Below are 22126 nucleotides of genomic sequence, written 5' to 3'. Positions count from 1 at the left end.
TTCTATAAAAAATAAAAATACCATATATGATGGCTTGGGATTTAAGATATAAGAACAGAAAGAACAAAACAAGTCTCAGAGAGAGAGAGAGAGAGAGAGAGAGAGAGAGAGAGAGAGAGAGAGAGTGAGAGAGAGAAAGAAACCAAAGATAGGTAAAGCTAAAACCCAAAGACAGCTCCAATACCCGTTCAGTACAACAAACTAGGTATGTTAAAGCTCATAAGCATACAGACCAGAACTCATCTTGAATGTCCATCCTTTCATAGGCCTGTTCCACTTGAATTCTATTCCATTTGGCTGGATCTAGAACTGTTGAAAATGAAACTCCACCATTCCTCAGTAAAGCTAACAGTATATATACTCAACACCACCAAACTTTACCTCTCTAACATGCAGGCACAAAGAATTAAATTCACAGCAATAGAAAAGAATCTAATGTGTACCAACAATAAAATAAGTAATAATATTCATAAAATAGAACTGTTACAGAGAAACAAAATCCTGACACTATGTCAATATGAACAAAACCTGAAAATTGTAATTCTAACACTTCAAAAACAAAAAAACAAAAAAATCTTGTTTTTTAAAGAGCTAACAAAAAAAGCTGGAAAAATATGTACTTACTAGCTAATTATATACAGAGGTTTAGTAAACAATGTTAATACAGAAGTTAATAAAATCAAGCTGATAAATCTACACAAAGTCTCACAGAGCTTTCTTTAATCAGTAAATTTTAAATTTTACAAACTAGCTTTTTCTTTTAAAGATGTTAAAAGCTGGTGTGTGAGTGCTGTGCCTCAATGCACATGCTAGTATACCTGCAGAAGCCAGAGTGAGCACTGGATCTACTGCATCTGGAGTTATGGATGGTTATGAATAGTCATGTGGGTGTTGAGAATCAAACCAGGGTCATCTGGAAGAACAGAGAGTACCCTTAACCACAGAGCAGTATCTTCAACCCCAAACTGTTACTTATAAATTGAACGAAAATTGAGATTGCTCTTAGAAGATTAAAGATTATGCCTATGCTTCTTTGTAAAGCTATGTCTTCCTAACTAGAATACTGATCCTTCAAAGAGAAGGGAAACTCATAAGACTCACAAAGCTCCTCACCAAGAGGTTTTTTTTCTTTTAAAAATTTATTTATTTACTTTATGTATATGAGTACACCGCAGCTGTCTTCAGACAGACCAGAGGAGGGCATCAGATCTCATTACAGATGGTTGTGAGCCACCATGTGCTTGCTGGGATTTGAACTCAGGGCCTCTGGAAGAGCAGTCAGTGTTCTTAACCACTAAGCCATGTCTTCAGCCCTTACCAAGACTTTCGTAATAAGCAGTAAGAAGTCCTACGTAAGTCTTGGCCATATTCCTGAGAAAACCCAATAAGTTTGCTGGTTCACCAGACTACACTTGGGTGGCACTGTTTCTTTCATTTATTGCATATCCTTATCTGGAATGAAATGATATTTATTCACTTTGGGGGGGGGGATCATGCAACTGTGTAATAAGCAATTTAGAGGCCCTTGGAGAGGGTCCCTTAATTTTTTTTAAAGACTGGTGGTGGTGATGAAACATGCCTTTAGTCCCAGCATTACAGAGGCAGGATCCGGGATCTCTATGTTCAAGGCCAGTCTAGAGAGAGTTCCAGAACAGTCAAAGCTACACAGAGAAAGTCTGTCTTGAAACCCCCCAAAACATAAAAATAAAAATACTGCAGAAAATAAAGCTATTTTCTGCTACTGATCCTTATAAAACCCATCCCTTATATAGGAATATGCAAACTAATCACTTCCGACAGGAGGAAAAAAGCCAGCCAGTCTAGAGACTTCTTCAGAAGGTGAGGCAGGGGAGAGTGTGGCTACATGTTAACAGAGGAGTAAAGGCTTGGGAAAGAAAGTGTTAGACAGGAAGCCTACATTTAAATTCTCATCTCTACGTAACGAGGGGCAAATACTGTTCCAGCTTTTAAATAGTGAGTCACATGCCTAAGGGAGGGGCCTGCATACTGGACGAGCAGCAACTAGGGCAATCAAGGAGATTTCTTAAGGAAGTAACAAGTCTTGGGAGAGTTTCAGACAGATAGATAATTAGAAGCAACTACCCCAACATAATACACATAATCCAACTGCCTGCCAGGAACTATTGATCTTACAAAAACCACAGCATATTCTCTGGGGCTAAATTTGTAAGAATTACTATGCTTGAATTTCATAAAGTAAGTACTATCAACTAGAAAATGAGACAATAAGAGAAAACTTAAAACATGTATCAATTGTTAATTCTATGGTACTTCTATAGGTGTTGTAGAAAATTTTAAATATTTTAGACAGTTTCCTGCTAGCAAGCTACATTAAATGAACATGAGTCATTAAGCCGTAAGGAGAAAGTGAGGTGGGTTCAAATGAACACCAAGAAGACAAGGATGGCCTTTGATGAGTTCTAGCTCCACTCAGGGTTCAGATTCTAAGCTAGTGGAGAACAACCATCAATGTGTCTCCAATATAGATAAACACACCAGCAGGGCTAGAAAGGTGACTCACAGATTGAGTCCTGGTGGTTCATCCAGAGGACCAAAGCTCTATTCCTAGTACCTACAACAGCTAGCTGTTCACAACTGCTTAGAAGTCAGACTCTTGGGGATATGACACTCTCTTCTGGCCTCTGTGGGTACCTGTATACCTTAAAAACAAACAAACAAAGCCCACCTGCATTCTGAGACCCATGTCCAAAGCAGACATCACCGTCTACTGAAGTATCCTTCAAAAAGCATTAAAGACCTCAGAGTCACAACCCATCTCCACACAGAACTCCAAACAGCTAAGTTACCAGAACACCTGAGGTGCACGTACAATGCTTTTGGGAAGCAGAGTAGTGACAGACACAAGAAACAGAGCATGAACTCTACAGTCAGAATGAGAACCAACATTAGAATCCTGCCTCTGTTGTTAAAAGTGCTGCAACACTTTGACCTTGAACTACTTACTCTACGTGCTCTGTAAAATAATCGTAAGGTAAAGGCACAATCTGAGAGGTAAGAGTCAAGGGAGTTAGAAAAGTAACCACTTTTAAAATTTAGCAGTCAAACAGCAAGGACTTCTAAATACAATCAGCTACTAGCATTCTCAGAATACATCCAAGCAATGACAGAAACACTACTCAGGAATTAGTAACAGTGCTGAATCAAACACTTTCTTAAGAAACAAAAGAACAAAAGCATGGCACATGTGGTAGTGGCACACATCTTTAAGCCCAGAACTCAGACGGTAGAGAACTCTATGAGTTCAGGGCCAGCCTGGTCTACAAAGTGAATTCTAGGTCAGTCAAGGGTACACAGAGAATCCTGGTCTGGAAAAAACAAACAAGAACAATAGCTTGGCAGCAATAACAGATATACTGAGCCCCATTTACTGAACACTGTCCCAGTTTTACGGGTTAAGTTCTACAGATTCATTGTCTTGTTCAGTTCCTTAAAGAACCTATTAGAGAAGCATCTCTACTGATTCTATACTATAGACATCATGAGCCATCAAGAAACTAGATGGAGACTCTACACCAATCAATGGCAGTATTTAAGAAGACAACAAATACTGATAAAAATTTGGATAAAAGGGAACCTTCATACACTGTTGGTGGGAAAGTAAACTAGTCCAGCAATGAAAAGCACTATGGCAGAGCCTCAAAACCCTAAAATATAGATCCACCATGCAACCCAGCTATGTCACTCCTGTATATTTATTTACTCAGAGGACTCCAAGTCAACATGTCACAGGGATGCCTGTAGAACTGTTCATTGCAACGCTATTTACCATAGCTAAGTTACTGAACCAACATAGCATCAGCAACAAGGAAATGGGTAAAAAAAATATATGGCACATATTCAACATCAATTTTTTTTTTAAGAATTAGCTCTTTGTAGGAAAATGGGTGCAAACATGGAAACTCATTACTAAGTGAATTAAATCTGTCTCACAAACTGCAGATTTTGTATTTTATCATTCTTGTGGTTCCTAGATATTATAGCTATATAAAGTCTATAGATATATAAAATATATATGATATATTCAAACATGTAGAGGAAAGTTGTCTAGGGGAACAAGGAAAATAGAAAGGCTAAGAAGGGCTCAGTATGGAGACATATACTTGGTGTGCAATACATACTTGTATGAAAATGTCTTCGTTTTGGGGCTGGAGAGATGGCTCAGTGGTTAAAAGTACTGACTGCTCTTCCAGAGGACCTGAGTTCAATTCCCAGAAACCACATAGTGGTTTACAGCCTTCTTCTGGTATGTCTGAAGACACCAACAGTGTACTTATGTACATAAATAATAAATATTTTAAAGATATTTTTTAAAATTATCCTTATTTAACACTTTTTATGTACAAGGAATATACACAATGAAAACTTAAAAATCAGAGCAGGGCTGGAGCGGGCTCAGTGGATAAGAGAGCTTGTTGCTCTTAAGAGGTCTTGGGCTCCATACCCAGAACCTACAGGGCAACTTATTACTGTCTGGGCCTCTAATTCCAGGGGATCCAATACCCTATTCTGAACTCCATGGTACACACAAAGTTGCTTGCACACATACAAATTTAAAAAACCTTTTTTTTTAAATTAAAGAAAAATTGTTAAGCAGGAGAGGGAAGGATTTACAATGAAGAAAAATCTTGGGAGTAAAGTAGAAAGAAATAACTAAGAGTAATTTGGTACCCTCAAGACTCTGTTGAAGTAGGAAGTGAAGTCATCTTCCAAAATCGAAAGAACAGGAATGAGGTGTAGAGTGACGAGCAAGGTGCAGTGGGGAAAATTTGCTGGAAACTTCTTACCAGGGATGGTAGGACCATCTGTCTAATCTCATGGTCAGGAATTATGGAAACAACTCACATCAGATAAAAACAACATACTGGAAGAAGCAGCTGCAGATTGTTTTTTCCCACAGTTAGTGTACACACATATTATGCCAGTCATATGACTAGAAAATCCAGATCACAACATGTAGCTAGTTCAGTGATAGAATGCTATTCTAGTATACAGAGGCCCTAAATTTGGTCTCCTACACTACAAACAAACAAAGGTAGTAACTAGAGAATACAGGTCTGTCTGGGGAATGTTAGTACCTTACTGGTAATCTTAAAAACAATAACTACAATAGCCTTTCTAATTATTATTACATTGAGAAGATGAGCTACATGGTCAAAGGAAGCACCAGGGTTCAAGCAATTTTTAATACCGTAGTTTTCTAGGAAGCTCAAATAGCAAATATCTTTAACTTCCAGTAATTGAAAGGCTTCCCAACATAGGCAAGCTATTATGAAACATGGTATTTTGAAAACACATAGAGAAATCTTTACATATGGAAGTAGGGGCTGGAGAGAGAGAGCACTGTGTGTAAGTACTTGCTATGTCTGAGTCTGAATTCCCACATAATGCCCGAACACAGCAGCTGTATCTATAATCACAGCATTCTTATGGAGACATCAGAGGCAGAAACAGAAAAAGAAAAAAAAATCCCTGAAAGCTAGATTAGCTAGCCTGGTGTACGCAGGAGCAAATGAGAGAGAGAGACCAGTCTCAAGGGGGAAAATGAGAACTGACATCCAATACACAAAAACAGGGAGGGAGACTTTTAAAAATTAAGTAACGCTCAAGATTTTCATTCTATGTGTGAGATCAGTTGCAGAAATAGAAGAGCAGAATAGAAATTGGTACTTAATATGTGGCTAGTCTTATACAATTTATACATCTGTTTGCCCAATGTTTTGTAATACACAATCATATTTAATTTGCAAAATGATTCCATGTTATTCAGCATATTGAAGCGCTGTCTTCCAGGACCTAACCTAGGCCTGGAGATACAGTTATAAATAAAACCATCACAACCTCCACCAAAACCCTGTCTTCTTGAAAATTGTATCCTACTTTATTACTGTCTTAGTTAGGGTTTGTATTGCTACAACAATATACTATGACCAAAAAGCAAGTTGGGGAAGACAGGGTTTATTTGGCTTACACCTCCATAATGCTGTTTATCATCGAAGGAGGTCAGGACAGAAACTCAAACGGGGCAGGAACCTGGAGGAGGGAGCTGATGCAGAGGCCATGCAGAGGTGCAGCTAACTGTCTTGTTCCCTATGATTTGCTCAGCTTGCTATCTTGAGAAACCAGGACCACCAGTCCAGGGATGTCACCACCCACAATGGGCTGGGCCTATTGATCACTAATTAAGAAAATGCTCACAGCAGGAGAAGTTCCCTCCTTACAGAAAGCTCTAGCTTTTATCAAGTTGACAAAAGACTAGCCAGCACAATTACTTACCTAGCTATATTTCAATATGGTTTAGTAAAATTTTTAAATGGAGTCAGGCCAAGGAGATAGCAGATACAGGATTTAAGTTTAGGAATGTTAGTTCTCAAGTCTGACTCAAACTCCTTCCTACCATGTAACACTGCTGCTCAACAAATGGAGGTGGGAGGGTGGTGAACAGTAATGCCCTTGACCTTCAACTATTTGGTCACTTTGTATATACTACTGCCCTCACGTGGAAAAATCCTCTAAGTTTCACCTTTTGTACATTTTGCACATTTCATAACAAATAACTCAACTGAAAGAAATCTACAGATGGGGCAGGGGAAGTTTTGCCAGTTACTCTACTCCGGATTTTAAATCAGTGTCCGTGAGTGATACTTGCACATACTTTTCTGGCACCATCTTCATTTTGCTTTGATATTTAAGGTAACATTGGTCTCAGAATGATGTGGTATTCTTTTCTCTTCTCTGAACAAGTCTGACAAGGACTGGTGGGATCCATCTTTGTTTGGTAGAAGCTCAGCAGTAAAGATTAGTGAAGACTAGTAAAGTTAGGTCCAGGGTTACTCTGTGAGGAGGCTTGATTCCTCATTCATTCTCCTTCATAGATCAATTCAAATTCTGGTTTTCCATGATTCACTCTTGTTAGCTTTTATGTTTCTAGGATCAGTCCTTATAAATAACATATCCAATGTGTGGGTGTATAATTGTTAGTACTTTTTTATTTTTACAACAATACTCATAACAGGTACTATTCAACATGATGAAAGTGAAGAAGCAATCCAAGTATTCATCAATAAATAAGCAAAAAATAAAAAGGTAATATACATTATATTGTTCTACTCTGTCGACAATGTTCTAGTCGACACTTCACCGCATATGTGAAAGTGGTCCTATAAAGAGCTGAATACTTCCTACTGTGTAGTAATAGCCTTTGACTTTTACAACAGATCTAGTGCAATGTACCGTTCATGTGTTTATGACACTACTGGAAGGAAAAACTATTAAAATGCCAATCATATAAAAAGTATAATAATTATATATAGTAGATAATATCTGATAATAAAGCACTTCAACTTGTTTACATATTAATTATACTATACTTAAAATCATTATTTTAGAATGTAAGGTTTCTACATACACACACACACACACACACACACACACACACACACACACACACACACACATACTGCTTTGATTTGTTGTTGTTTTAAACTTAGAGATGGCTCAAAAGTTACGAGCAGTTGCTTATCTTACAGAGAACTCAAATTTAGTTCCCTAATACTCATGTTAGGATCACTGCAAGTTTGAGGCCTAGAGGATACAGGATGTGCACCTAGATTGTTGTTTTGTTATTTTATTTACTTATTGGGGAAGAAGCAGATATGGCATGCAAGATGGTAACTCTCAGGAGTACGTTCTCTCCTATTTCATGGGTCCCAGAGATGAAGCTCAGATTAGGTCTAATGAGGCTTAGCATTGACCATTGCTATATTCTTTATCTATTGAAATGAAATCTGATATGAAAGGAAAAATCTACACGTGATTATATACAGCAATCTAAACTCATCTACCACTAGAGGCAAAGGATTTTAAGTAAACTGTAACACATGAATTTAATGGAACACTAATCCTTAACAGAAAGAAACAGAACTACTGGCATATGCCAACACTGAATCTCACAATGGCAGGGAAGAATGGGAAAAAGCAGGCTAGCTGGCTGAGGATAAAGAAAAGAAATGAGAACAAGAAATGTAGTGATTAGTAGAAGGAACTACCAGGAATAATCTGTGATAAGGAAGAAATGGAGAAGAGTCAGGAGATTCAGGAAACCAAAAATCAGACTACAAAGTAAACTGAAACTCCAGAGGTATTATAAAGGAATAATTTTTTGCATGTACATCTAATAAAATGATAGCAACAACAAAAGAGAAGATGTTCATAGAACTGTAGCACTTATTTTAAAAATCGGCTTCACACATATTCTAACTGAACTTCACCACAATCACTCCCATTAAGAAACATTCTTCCTAGCAGAACATGGTGACACACATCTGTGATCTCAACACACAGGAGAATCATGAATTTGAGGAGAGCCAGGGCTATTATAAAGCAATAACTTGTCTCACAACCAAACACTCTTCCATTTTATAACACTGGGTTCACACAAGTACCAGAGCTAGTTCTTGAGTGGAGTTGATCCTGAGGAACAGTCCATGGTATAGATGTACCAGTTCCCCATTTATCTACCAAAGACCACAGAGTTTGCTCCTAGTTTGAAGGGATTGTACATAGAGGTGCTGTGCATACCCACACAAAGGTGCTTGGACAAATATAAGGTGTCATTTCACTAGTACAAACATCAACAAATGTGAACATTAAACTGTATTTTATCAAAAACTTTTCCTCTACTTTTTGAACATTTCAACTATTTTTAAGGGAATAAAACTGCCAAAAATAAATGTATATTTTACTTCACTTAACCACCTTAAAAAGTCTTCCCTAAAGATGTAAATAAATGTTTACCTCAAAATTAATGATGTATATGCTGAGGTATCTAATGCTAGCAACTTAATTTACAATACATAAAAAAGTGAGCTGAAGTCAGACTGGGTAGCATGTACCCAAAATCTCAGCTAAGCTTGAAGACCTAGGCAAAAACATTTGCACTGAGGATTTCAAGAGCAGCCTAGATATGTACCATGACTTCACCCCCTGAAGAAAGTAAATCAGATAAAGTCATCAGAATAGCAGGTGAACAGGTATGTGACAAATGTATAGGTGTTAATGATAAAACTAAACTGATTTGAGTGTCTGAAAATTTCTATCAGAATGCCATAGAACTAGTAGTTTTATATAGTAACACGCAACCTCAAATACCACTAAAGGCACGATAAAATCTTGACGCAGTCAATAAATACTTCTGGAAGTAATTCTTGCTTTCTAAACCAGGAACTACCTTAATAAAAGACATATGTTGAAGAGAATGCCTTAAAATTTCTATTATAAAATCTGAGTACTACAAATTACAGAATAATTACCTAATTTAAAAACATCTATTGTACTTAAATTTACAGTCCAAAAGAAAATACCAACTTTGAGTTTCTAGTCCAGCATGTAATTTGCTTGGAAATCACCACTCAGACTTAACAATTAAAAAGCTGACCAAACTGAAAGTCAACAACTCTCAGATCTATCTGAATAGTAATGTTGCAGGGTAAACTACTGTCCCCCAAATTAGAGACGGAGCAGAAACCCATGAATATAATTCCTCAGCAACCAGTGCAGGGATAGGGAAACAAACCTGACCTGCTGTCAACAGAAAGCACCCTAAAGGGTGGAGAGGAACTCAGCCAGTCAAGGCTAGGGTCACAAGGTAGATACTCTCTTGCTTCTAGGAAGGAGTAGGTGGGGAAAGAACCATTTTGAAATATGCTAGACCTTTTTCTTTCTGGGTGTGAGGAAACAACAGGATCTCCTAGGCTGCCCCTGAAATCATGGCGATCTTTCTCTCTCAGTATAGTTTTATACCACAACATCCAACAGGAACATTCTTTTCTTCTTAATAAGGCCTCCCTTCAAGGCAAATTATTTACCAGAGTCGAACTCACTAGGATTTTATCAAGTCCCAAATATTTTGGAAAAGAGAAATAGAAATAGCTAGCTCTAGATAGCTCTATTCTTGCAGGAGAAGGGTGCTAGCTTAATCTACCCCATTTAAGAAATAAAGAACCCAACTATACCTAGCCTACATCAAGACATACATAGTTTAAGTTAAACACTAAAAATCCTTTAAAAGATTTATGGGGAAATACTCTTTGCTATATAGAAAAAAAAACCAGAATTACATTCAATCACTTCTCAAAACCTAGAGAACCAAAAAATAAACTAATTAAGTAAAATAAAAACTGGAGTGTGTGTGTGTGTGTGTGTGTGTGTGTGTGTGTGTGTAAAAGCACATCTACATCCTGAGAAATGGTCCTTCATAGATAGGAACCAGTGACGTGACTCAGTAGGTAATGGTACTTGTTTCCAAGGTAGACAAGCTGAACTTAATCCCCAGGCCCCACATGCTAGAAGGAAAGAAATCCCTCCCATAAAAACACATACACACTATATGTAATTTAATTTTTTTCCAAGAGAAAGAAAACCTTTCTCAAACATTTGAGGAAACATTGCATGAAACACTGCTTTCATGATTATCAACTTATTCTAGCATCTTCCAAAAGATCTGTAAAGCTATTAAAACAATACAGAACTCAACCAAATAATAGATTTGATAGGCCATTCTCCAGACAGGATCTCTCTGTGTAGTACTGGCCATCCTGGAACACACTCTGTAGTCCAGGCTAGCCTCAAACTCAAGATATCTGCCTGCCTCTGCCTCCCAAGTGCTAGGATTAAAGGTGTATGTGACCACCACCCAGCTGATAGGCTAGCTTTTTCTTCACTACATCTCTCTGTAATTTTTAATCTTCTACCAACACTTCTGATTTTACCTTCCAGTCATTCATCTAGGTCTTCAAAATCTTACCAATAGACTATAGAGTCAGATGTAAAATTAAATTCAAAGATTCTGATAGGAGCCTTACTCTAGATACCCTTTTGAATCAAATGTATACTTTCTTTTTGAAGATCAGTCAACGCTGTCCAACTCTAGGCCCTTTTTTAAAAAGGAAGAGGCAGGAAGATCTCTGTGAGTTCAAGGCTGAGGCCGACCTGTTCTACATAGCAAGTTCCAGGCCAGCAAAGACTACACAGACGCTGTCTTGAAAAGGGGTGGGGAGAGAGAGGAGAAGGGAAAGGTTATAAGCATTTGTGGTGACAACTAAGAAAAGTACTGAAAAACAAACAAAAAGATCCTCTGTAAAAGTTAAATAAAAATTTAAGTACAACATACTTAATTCATTCAATTTTTTCCTCTTCCAAGCATGGACTACTGAATCTAAGTTTTATTTGAACCTCCATAGATTCAATCACTTTATAAGTCAAGCTTTGTCCTGTAGAAAGGGATAGAAATAGTCATTTGTATATAATATCTAGCCAAGCAAGGTGGCACTTTTAATTTCAGCAGAGGTAGTCAAATGAATTTCTGAGTTTGAGGCCAATCAATAGCCAGGGCTTCTAATAGACAAAGACCCTGTCTCAAAAGAACAAAACAAAACAAACAAAAAACAACAACAAGTTGAACACACACATACATACATACATTATTATTCTATGTCAAATCTCTCTCTAGTCTCTTCTCCCTTTCCTTCTAGGCATGTCTGTCTGGAGCTCCAAGGCCCCATGCGCCCCAGAAAAGCTATGTGTGTGGCCCCATACAAAACCATACACTCAGTTTAAATATTATGTGATGCTCTGCATTTTTTGCCTGTAACTCGGTTGTGATGTTTGAGGTGAACTCTGTAATGACAGTGTTGTTTCATAATGTCAGAAGGTTAGTTATACCTCAGTTATTTAACAGTTTGTATTTGCAAAGGTATTCCTAGTAAGCAAAGTATAGGCTAATGTAGTTCAATGTCTAACACATTAACTTTTCAAATCGCTTTTTTCCTTTTTTTTTTTTTTTTTTTTTTGAGATGGGGTTTCTCTGTGTAGCCCTGGCTGTCCTGGAATTTGCTCTGCAAACCAGCTACTTTTCACAATATTTTCTGGCTTCCATAAATCAGCCTAAAATGTGGGATATATGGAACAAGTCCTAAATGACAACACTGATTGTATAAAGGGAAGCCCTCATTTAATATGTCCCTCAGCTATCACCTGGACCATCTAAAAGATGTAGAAGGTAGTAATGTGTCACAGAAGCTCCAAGTTTGGAGCAGAGGAATCAGCTATGCTAAAAAGCTGAAGAGATGATCTGAAGCTCCTTGGGCCATCAATAGCACAGACTACCCCAAAGGACACTAACTGTGCTTGACAGGTCGGAACAGAGTCAGAGCAGAGGGGCAGCTAAGAGAAGGCAATGGGGAAAGGATGTATCAGTGATGAACACACCCGAAGCATCTATAGTTACTAAAATCCAGGAACCTGCCTTCATGGACTGTTTGTTTTTCTTACAGACACTGCTGCTACTGAAGAATGAATGAACACTGGCCAGAGTTATGGCTCCGTACAGTGTTTCTCACCCTGTGGGTGGTTGCCCCATGGAGGTTGTTGACTGACCCTTCCAAAGGGGGCTGCATATCAGGTATCTTGCATTCCAAATATTTACATAACAGTATCAAAATTTTAGTTATGAAGTAGCAATGAAATAATTCAGAAGGAATAACAATTAGGAAGGGTGAAAACACTGGCTTAGTGGTTAACAGCACTGGCTTTTATTCTAGAGTAGCAAGGTTCAATCTCCTGCTCACAAACTGTATTATCTCCAGTTCTAGTGGCTATGATTCCCTCTTCTGGCCTCCAAGAGCACTGCATGCATGTACACATTCACTCTGTCAGAAAACACACACACACACACACACACACACACACACACACACACACAAAATAATAATGCAAAAAAGAAAAAAGGAGTAAAATGAATAGCCAAGTGTGGTGGTGTACACCTTTAATTCCAGCATTTGAGGCAGAGGCAGGAGAATCTCTGAATTCAACGTCAACCTGGTCTACACAGAGAAACCCTTGTTTTGGGGGCTAGGGAGATGAAATGAAGGGCTGAAGAGATGGCTCAGTGGTTAAGAACCCCAAGGAACTCAATGTCCTAATCAGCAGGAAGTAGTTTAATGACCCCTGACTTTATTCAGAATCTCTTTCCTTTCCTCTCTATTCTTTTTTCTCTCTTATGTCCTATTAGGAAGTTGAAAGGGTGGAAAAGAGGTAGAGAAGAGAGGAAGAAAAAAGAATCCACAAAGGAGGCAAAGAAAGGCTACAAAAACCCCCACAATTAAAAGAGCTGGTCATGATGGCATACTGGTAGACAAAAGCAGTCAGGCATCTGTGAGTTTGAAGCCAACCAGGGATAATTTGTTAGAATGTCTCAAAAACAGATGGGGAAGAGGTGTGTGCACATAAGAAAGGGAGAGACAGCAAGATATTACATGCTGGCCAGTCAAATTCAGCTGATAGGCTACTTGGTCTGCAACCTCTAGACTGCAGAATTGTACGTCTGCAATTTGGGGAGGTTTGTGGGGGTGTGAATAACTTCCTTCCAGGTAGAGATAGTATAAGTCTTTTCAAACTATACAATTTCAGAAACTTAAAGTGACACTAAAAGGTCTATTTCCAAACTGCCATTAAGAGAAGTTTCCCTTTTCTTATGTTATAGGACTCACCTATATTTTCATACTAGTCTCACATGAGTAAGAAATTTGTTTTTAAATTTGCAATTTTCTTGCACCTAGAGATGTATGGCACTTACACTCACAAAGCACCACCAACAATAAAGACACCATTAGCGAGCACTTTCACCTTTACACTTCATTGAAACACTCTGTTGATCAATTCCTCATCTCATATACAGATTACCTTCAAAGCTCAGTTCTTTAACCAGCTTAGAGTTGCCTTTGACAGATCATCAAAAAGAATAAGTACAATCATCTTAAATCAAAATATTGGAAGCACAAAGTCATGGTTCTAAACAACAATGGTCTTTAAAACAGGTAGGTGGGGGGAACACAACAAAACCTTTCATTCATTCAATACTCCCTGGTTTTATTGCTCTTCTCTGATCATTAATTTAGTCAGTTACTGACTCAAGTAAAACTGAAGTCAGTTCTTAGTTTTGGTTATTAAGGTGCTCTCCCAGGCCTCTTAAAAGAAAATTTTGGAAAAACAAAGCTTTTAAAATTACTGTTGTTGTTTTTCATGACAGGGTTTCTCTGTGTAGCCCTAGCAATCCTGGGACACAACACTGTAGACCAGGTTGGCCTTGAACTGTCTTCCAAAGGCTGGAAGTGCCACCAGCTAAATTACTATTAATATAATTAAAGAAGAATATAGGAAAAAAGGAGAAAAGGAAGGAAGGCAGGAGGGAACATTGACACTGTCACAAAGAAGTCACTGAGCACATGTGCCAGGCTTCCAACAAAGTCGAAGAGTAAGACACTTACCTGAAGCTTACAAAGCTGAAAAAAAAAGTAATTGGTCTCAAAAAAGAGGTATACAAGCTTTAACTTAATTCCAATTGATAAGAACTAGAAAAGATAAATCTTGCAAAGGGGATTTAAAAACATGGTGCTCAAGAATACTATGCAACTTAAAGAATGAAAAAAAATTCTCAAATTCTAGGCTATTTCTCTTGGCCCATCCAAAAACCATCTTTAAAAGAAAGTCTAAACAAAAATGAGTTATCTAGTCACCCCCATACTTATTAATACCATTTAATAAGTATGTAATATGTGTAAGATAAGTCAAAGAGAAAAAGGTGTGTATGTGAATTTCTTCCACAGTGTAGCGGCCTCTCACTTTCCTTAGATGTATGCTAATGCCAGTGTGGCCACATAACTTTTAAAACTCACAATGATATAGTAGTTAGCATGCAATGAGTACATAAACAGTAACTAGTATGCAGAATAAATAATAATAAGAGCAGTACACAAAGGCATTATAATCTCTACAGAAGCACAGAGAGCCAGGCATGGTGACACATGCCTTTTTAGTCTTAGCATGTGGGAGGCAGAGGCAGGTGGAGCTCTGGGTTTAAGGCTAGGCTGGTCTACACAGTGAGTTCTAGGCCAGCTAGGGCTACATAATTAGATCCTGTCACAAAACAGTAACAACAACAACAAAACCAAAGCACAACTGAGTCTTGTGGATGAAGAGGGGGAAGAAGGAGGAGGGAAAAGGAAGGAAAAAGTAGAAGAGGAGGAAGGAGAGAAAGAGGAGGGGAGGAAGAGGAGGGGGAGGTGGTGGTGGAGTCTTTATGGAAGAGGTTACTATTCAGGTGAACCTATAAAGAAGACTGGGATTTACCAGACAAGGAGGGACAGGCAGAGATAGGTATGTCTATAAAACTGGAATCACAACAAAGAAGAGCCAAAAATCATAGAAAAGTACCGTGCACATATGTTGGGTGCTAAGAATAATTACAATGTAAAAAGTAGTTGCTATGCATTGGAATTTAAGGTCATGTTTTATGTCTCCATTGCAATGTGAGTTCTCCCTAGCAGATCATACTTCTAACATAACACTTTTTTTGGTGTGCCCAGTACTTTTCTGTCTGGTGTGTGTGTGTGTGTGTGTGTGTGTGTGTGTGTGTGTGTGTGTACGTGTACATGGGAGCTAAAGACTACTTTTAGGCGTTCTCTCTCTACCATGAGAACTGGAGATGACAGTTTAGGGAGGACCTGCAAGGCAAGCACTCTCACCAGCTAAGACATCTCATCTCTTTGGCTCCACTGGTTTCTACCAACTACCTTTTCTCTTTCAAAGTACTCTAAAGCAAGTCAATATTCTGTTCAGAAAATACAGCACTTGGGCAGGGCAGTAGCTTAGAGGTGGAGCATCCGCCAGCATTAAAAAAAAAATTGTAGTGGGGGAGGGGAGTTTAACACCTACTATCAAAATAATATTTTTGTTATTAATTTCAGTGACTTCCTTCAGAAGAACAGTAAGCAAATTGACAGATTAACATGACCTAGACATAAATAAATTTATTTTCTTTCTTTTTTCAGCTTTTCAAGAAAGGATTTCTCTATAACAGAGAACAAATTCTTTTTCTTTTAAGATTTATTTATTTTATGTCTGTGAATACACTGTAGCTGTCTTCAGACACACCAGAAGAGGGCATCAAATCCCATTACAGATGTGAGCCACCATGTGGTTTCAGAGAACTGAGCTCAGGTCCTCTAGAAGAGCAGTCAGTGCCATGTCTATAGCCCCAAATTATTTTCTTAATGATGGCAGTGTTTAGTTAGAGATGTAATCACTTTATAAGTAATAAACCTCTCAAACCCTCAGAAATATTAATAATATGCATATAAACATGTTTATAAATCAAAAATTATTTAAAGAATTAAATAATTTTGAAAAATTGATACTCTAAAACTGGGCTAGAAAAAAAACACCAAAAGGTCAAATTACAACTCCGAATAGAGCAAAAGAATTTTAGTAATTGTTTAAGTGAAAGCCCTTTAAAGTCTTCATTTATCTATGAACAGCAAGAAACTAAACAAAAGTAGAATTGCTATGGGGTACTTTTTACTGGTTCTAAAACACAAGTGAGACAATTCATTCAAATTTATTTTATGCCAAAAGAGGTTTTTCACCAAAATATGACTCTAAATTTATTCAATATCAATTACAGATACATTTACATTTAATGGCATGGCTAAAATATTTTAGGCTTCTCAAAAACTGTATCTTTTTTAAAACAACTCTGCCTGAACAAAAAATTGTTGCTTACCTGCTAAATTATATAAAAGGCCTTTAAGAAAAGAAGCAGCAACTTTGAAATATTGAGGTTAGGATGGTCTGTTTGGGAGCTGGTGGGAATGAATTCTTACCCCCCAAATGGGGGAGGGTGGAGCCTGAAGCACGAGACACTCCAGACTGGCTCCATACTAGCAGTGAACAAGAAATGTGTACTTTAATCTTTTTACCTTCTCTTTCCTTCACAGCAACACCCACGAGCAATTTAACCCCCCCCCCAAAAAATCTGGCATTTTTGTGCAATTAATAGGGGGAAAGGATTTACTCCTTGTTACTACCTCAATCACTTTTTAAAGAGTGGTTTTTGTTTAATATGCAGTAATATTTAAGAGCCAAACATTGGCTACCCAGATAGCCAGTTACAAACTAAGACTTTACTAAGATTCCATTATGTAAAATTAAAACTTAATCTTTTAAGAACAACTAGTCTTATTTATTCAGTGTGCCGTAAGTATTGATGTTGTTTCTACAATGACAACAACAGTAATTAGTTCCTCAGAAGTTGTCAGAAAAAAAATTTTTAAACAAATATGACTGGATCTTCACAGACTAGTTAGTAAAAGAATCATGCAAGTTTAAGTAATTTTAGTTTTTATCATCTTCCATTTGCCCTAATAAAGGAAATAAGTGAATCTGAAAATATGGTAAAGGGTAAGAAAAACCCAATTAGCCTAAGATGTAATGAATTTTCTGGAAACTGACAAAAACATAAAACCCTTAGAGCTTTCTAACCAAGTGTCAAAGTACTTCTTCATGCATGACCCTCACAACTCTGTGAAGTAGGCAAGTCACACTTTTATTTAAGACAAACACAAGAATGTGGTAGGGTGTCTCTGAACTTTAGTATATAGACCAACTCTTAAGTTTTATTCCAATACATGCTGGAAACCAGTATCACCTTCTTTTAACAAAGAAACGGGGTCAGTGACCTAACTGCTCTTCCAGTCACAATAACAATAGCAAATGTTAGCTAGCATACATCAGGCCACTATCAATCCAGATCTGAACATTTAGCTGCAACTATACTTTTCATCTTTATCCAAAAAAAAAAAAAAAAAAAAGTAAGTTTAAGCCACACAGCTAACTAAAAATGAACTGTGGGAGCTAATGATAGCTCCTGAAAAGTTCCTAATCCTTGTAACTTGTGAACATGTTACTTAAAATGGCAAAACAGACAGCAAATGTGACCACAAAATTTGAGATGGGGAGATTACCCATCTAATTGCTTGAGTTCCCAAAAGTAGGAATCCCTTTTCTGACTCTGGGAATAAAATGGGTAGAAAAGGTCTGATCGTGAAGATAAGCAAGCAGCAGGTCACAGGGCAAGCAATTCAGCAGTCTCTAAAGACTGGAAAAGGTGTAGTACTACTTCAGTATCTTAGCGCTTCCAAAAAGGAACACAATTTCTGAAGATACCTCCATCTAGACCAATTAGACATATGTTGGACTCCCCTATGGAACTGTCAAGAGTATACACATAGAAAAACTAACAAACCAATCATACTACATAATTGGTTGTTTTGTTTTTTAGACTACTGTCTTGCAATACTTTTTTTTAAAAATCTGTCAATTGAGAAAATATATTATTCAGAAAACCAGAAGTCTTGCCTCTGTCCAAATAAAATAAAATACAAATACTGTTCACAAACTATGTACTATCTTGGGCACAAGGCCAAGAATTAATTCATTATACAACAGAATGTAATTTTGTTGCTTAGTGATATTCTGGGCCAATAATCTGCTTTTTGAAATGTTGCTATCCCATTCCTACCAAGTAGACACCCTGAAATAGCAAAACAGAACACTTTTGCCTTTCCACACTGTGAGCTCACTCACTCTCTCTGCCTGCTTCTTTCTGTGTCTGTCTGTCTGTCTGTGTCTCTCTCTCTCTCTCTCTCTCACACACACACACACACACACACACACAGAGAGAGAGAGAGAGAGAGAGAGAGAGAGAGAGAGAGAGAGAGAGAGGCAGACAGACAGACATATCAAGGAATGTAACTGGCTCAAGCAGCTCCAAGAGGTTCAATCAATTAAAGAGGCAAGCAATGATGAATAGCAGAGATCTAGTCAATGTGTTGGGAAGAGAAGCAAACAGTTTCAATGATCCCAATTTTTCCTTAGGGAACTGACAGGAGCTTTAGGTTTAAAGAGGGAAGGCACTGGAGCAAGGAGTAGAGGGGGTACAAATCAGCAGTCCCAGTGATTATTGCTTCAGCTTTGGTACTGCAAAGTGGTCCATTATTATCGCTTAAGAGAACGAACTGCTTCTCAGGAGATGATCCAAAACACACCATCCCATGTCCTGCAATGTGTGCAAAAACTGGAATCCTAGGTGACTACAGCCTTAGGGCAATGACATATCTATGTTTTTGACCATGAAATAGGATGGGATAGGATAGGGTGGCAGCACATCTTAATCTCATACCTGTGCAGTCAGGCAGGAGACTGACTTGAAGTAAAGGAGACTCAAAATGAAAGCAGAGGGGATATAAAGATAGGGCTTTACCCTCCAAAATTGGGAATCAAGACTCCTTTTGTAAAAGAACTTTGTAAAGTACCTAAAAACCCACAGCATGGCTGGAAAAAAGATGTGAAGTGACAATCAAAAATGAGCTCAAAAAACAGAAGACACAGAACATTTGCATAACAGTGGGAGAATACAACGAACAGAATATACAATAATGAATGTACTTTAAAAAATGTTGGCCAAGGAACCATGATAGATACAACAAAAACGAATCAATTAATCCTTAGCTTCCATACTGCTATTATGACATTAACACATGGGAAAACTAAGCACAAAACAGCACTTACATAATTTCGCAAAGTCACACAGCTAAGAAGTAACAAAGATATGATTTAAATCCAAATATTGTGAATTCAATCCTCAGCACTAAAAAGGAGTCAGGCGTGGTGGCTCACACCTTTAATCCCAGCACTTGGGAAGCAGAAGCAGTTAGATCTCTGAGTTCAAGACCAATCTGGTCTACAGAGTTCCAGAACAGCCAGGGCTACACAAAGAAACCCTATCTCAAACAAAAAAAGAAAAGACAGAGAGGGGAGGGGAAATATGAGGAGGAAGAGGGAAAGAAGAAAAGAGGAAAGTCTTAGACACTGGTTCACTTTACTATGCTGCCATAGTTATGCTATTAACCCCTTCAGAAAGAACAGGAATCACTCCTACCTCAAGTATAAAGCAGCAGGTATAATTCTCACGAGAGCTCAGTGAACTCTATCACTGTTTTTACAGATGGAAAACCGGAGGTTAAGGTTATATAACTTGACTATCACTAGCCTTAACTTTTTTCATTTGTGTATTCAACTGCAAAATCATAAGCTCTCTGACAGTGTGTGCTCTTTGTGGTGTTTGTTGGTTTGAGTGTATGCATGTGTCAAAGAAGGTGCATATGCATCTGTAGGACCATGAGTGTGAGGTCACAGCTCCTCCCTGAACTACTCTCTTCTTATTTTATAAAATGAGATCCAGGACAGCCAAGGCTAATACTCAAAGAAACCCTGTCTCAAAAAACCAAAGAGAAAAAACTTTCAAAATCTCTTCTAAGTTATACATTGAAAATTTTCTTACGAGTCACCATTAAGTATTTGTTGTTGCCAAGGATTGAACCCTTCCATTCACCACTGAACTGTACCCCAGCACCAAAATTTTTTAATAATTTAGCAGCTAACAATTTATTGCTGAATAATGGACTTGAACATTTCTTAAGTTTTGTTAAAATTAAAAGAAAAAAATATAATTAAAAGCAAGCCAAAGACTAGGACTCAGTAACTTTCTTAACATTAACACCAACATTTGGAATTTTTAAGACCAGACTGATCTTTGTGTATCTTCTGGAGATTTATCAGAAACCTTAGTCTATTTTTAAAATTTGGGTTGTTTTCAAGGTGAGTTATTGGGCAGTGTTCTTTATATACTCTGGGTGTAATTCCCTCACCATATACAAAATTTGCAAATATTTTTTCCTATTCTGTGGTTTGTCTTTTCAGTCTCTTGATAGTATAGCTATGGTGTACCAAGTTCTAATTTTGATATAATCCAGTTTGCCTGCTTTTTAATGTTGTTGGTGCTGTATCTACAAAACCACTGTCTAATCCAAAACCACAAAGATTTCTACCTATGCTTTTCTTCTAGGAATTTTTTATGACTTAGCTCTTAGGTCATTTTGAGTTCATTTTCAGTATCATATGCAGTAGAGGGCTATCTTTATTTTTGTGAGATTGGATTTCCTACTGTCCTGACTTTGTCCTTAGTGTCTTTAGAGAGCTTTTTCATCTTAAAGTTTTTCTACAAGAGGGCAAAATATACCCAGTAAGAGCAGAAAACAGGAGAAAGAAATATGTTCTTCCATATAATTAAAAAGGCCATGGAGGGGGAGAAACTGAGAGACTGGTTCAAATGAAGAATTTTAGAAGGAGCACATATGAAGTTTAGGATGCAGAATATTAATGCACTTTGAAAGACTCTGGATTCAATCTCCAACACGATAGGGGAGGGTGTAGAGGGGCGCTTTAGTTCCTGATGGTAGTATTGAGAGCTTCAAGCTCACCATAGGTTCCTTAAGACACTGCCTCAGGAGGGACAAAAGTTTGTTTTAGAGAAAGCTGTCTTAAATTTCTTTTTCAGATTTACTCATTTTTATTTTATATGTATAATTCTTTTGCCTGCATATATGTATGTGTACCAAATGCATGCCTGATGCCCTAGGAGGTCAGAAGACAGGGTCAGAACTATACTATCAAGAGACTGAAGAGACAAACCAGAGAAGTTACAGGTAGTTGTCAGCCACCATGTAGGTACTTGGAACTGAATTTGGGTCCTCTAGAAGGACCACCAATACTCTTCAAGAATGAGTCAACTCTTCAGGCTCAGAGAGATCTATTTTAATTGCTTATTAAACACCCAAGTGAAGTAAGTCAGCATTTCCAAGGTGTTCAGGTTATAGATTAACATACAAGCCATTACCATATATGACAATATGAAGTTTCAAAGTCATGATGTCAAATAAAATAACCAAGAAAATGAGTACAGAGGTTTGCAGACTGGACCTTTGCAGGTCTACTGTCCTGGAAGCCTAGTGTGAAAATAGTGTTTCAAGAGGAAACTGCTAGTAAGTCAACAGTTCCAGGATGAGAAATGATGCTTTCTCAGTGGTTGTTTAGCAGGAGATTAAGAGCCAAAACCTGATTCAGGGAGGCTTATAAGCAAAGAGGAGGAGAAAAACTCACAAGTACAGGCTGCGGGCAATACTCTGGTTAATGTCCAACCCACTCGATACATACATACACCTTCCATACATATATCCAAACTACAGATATTTCTTTAGGGTTGGGTTACAGGAAAAAGGAATAAGCAACAATGAGAGGAAAAAGTAGAATCCCAAGAATAGTTTTATGTTTGTTTTATTGTTATTTGGGTTTT

At 37.7% G+C, this 22126-nt stretch overlaps 1 protein-coding gene across 3 annotated transcripts in view; it reads right to left on the bottom strand.

Annotated features, from left to right (window-relative positions):
- The window catches only part of BMPR1A (bone morphogenetic protein receptor type 1A), a 90903-nt gene that overhangs the window by 47801 nt on the left and 20976 nt on the right, over nt 1-22126 (bottom strand). Inside the window, exon 1 of one of the 3 annotated variants that reach the window (XM_080926096.1) lies at nt 819-895. The exons of the other annotated variants lie outside the window; for them this stretch is intronic. The gene's annotated coding sequence lies outside the window, so the exon portion shown is untranslated. Of the gene's footprint in view, nt 1-818; nt 896-22126 lie in introns of those variants that run through there. 3 annotated transcript variants of the gene reach the window in all.

This window comes from Micromys minutus (genome assembly GCF_963924665.1).
Source record: "Micromys minutus genome assembly, chromosome: 12".
Taxonomy (NCBI): Eukaryota; Metazoa; Chordata; class Mammalia; order Rodentia; family Muridae; genus Micromys; species Micromys minutus.
The sequence above is the reverse complement of the archived record's forward strand: the minus strand, read 5'-3'. Positions and strand labels throughout refer to the sequence as shown.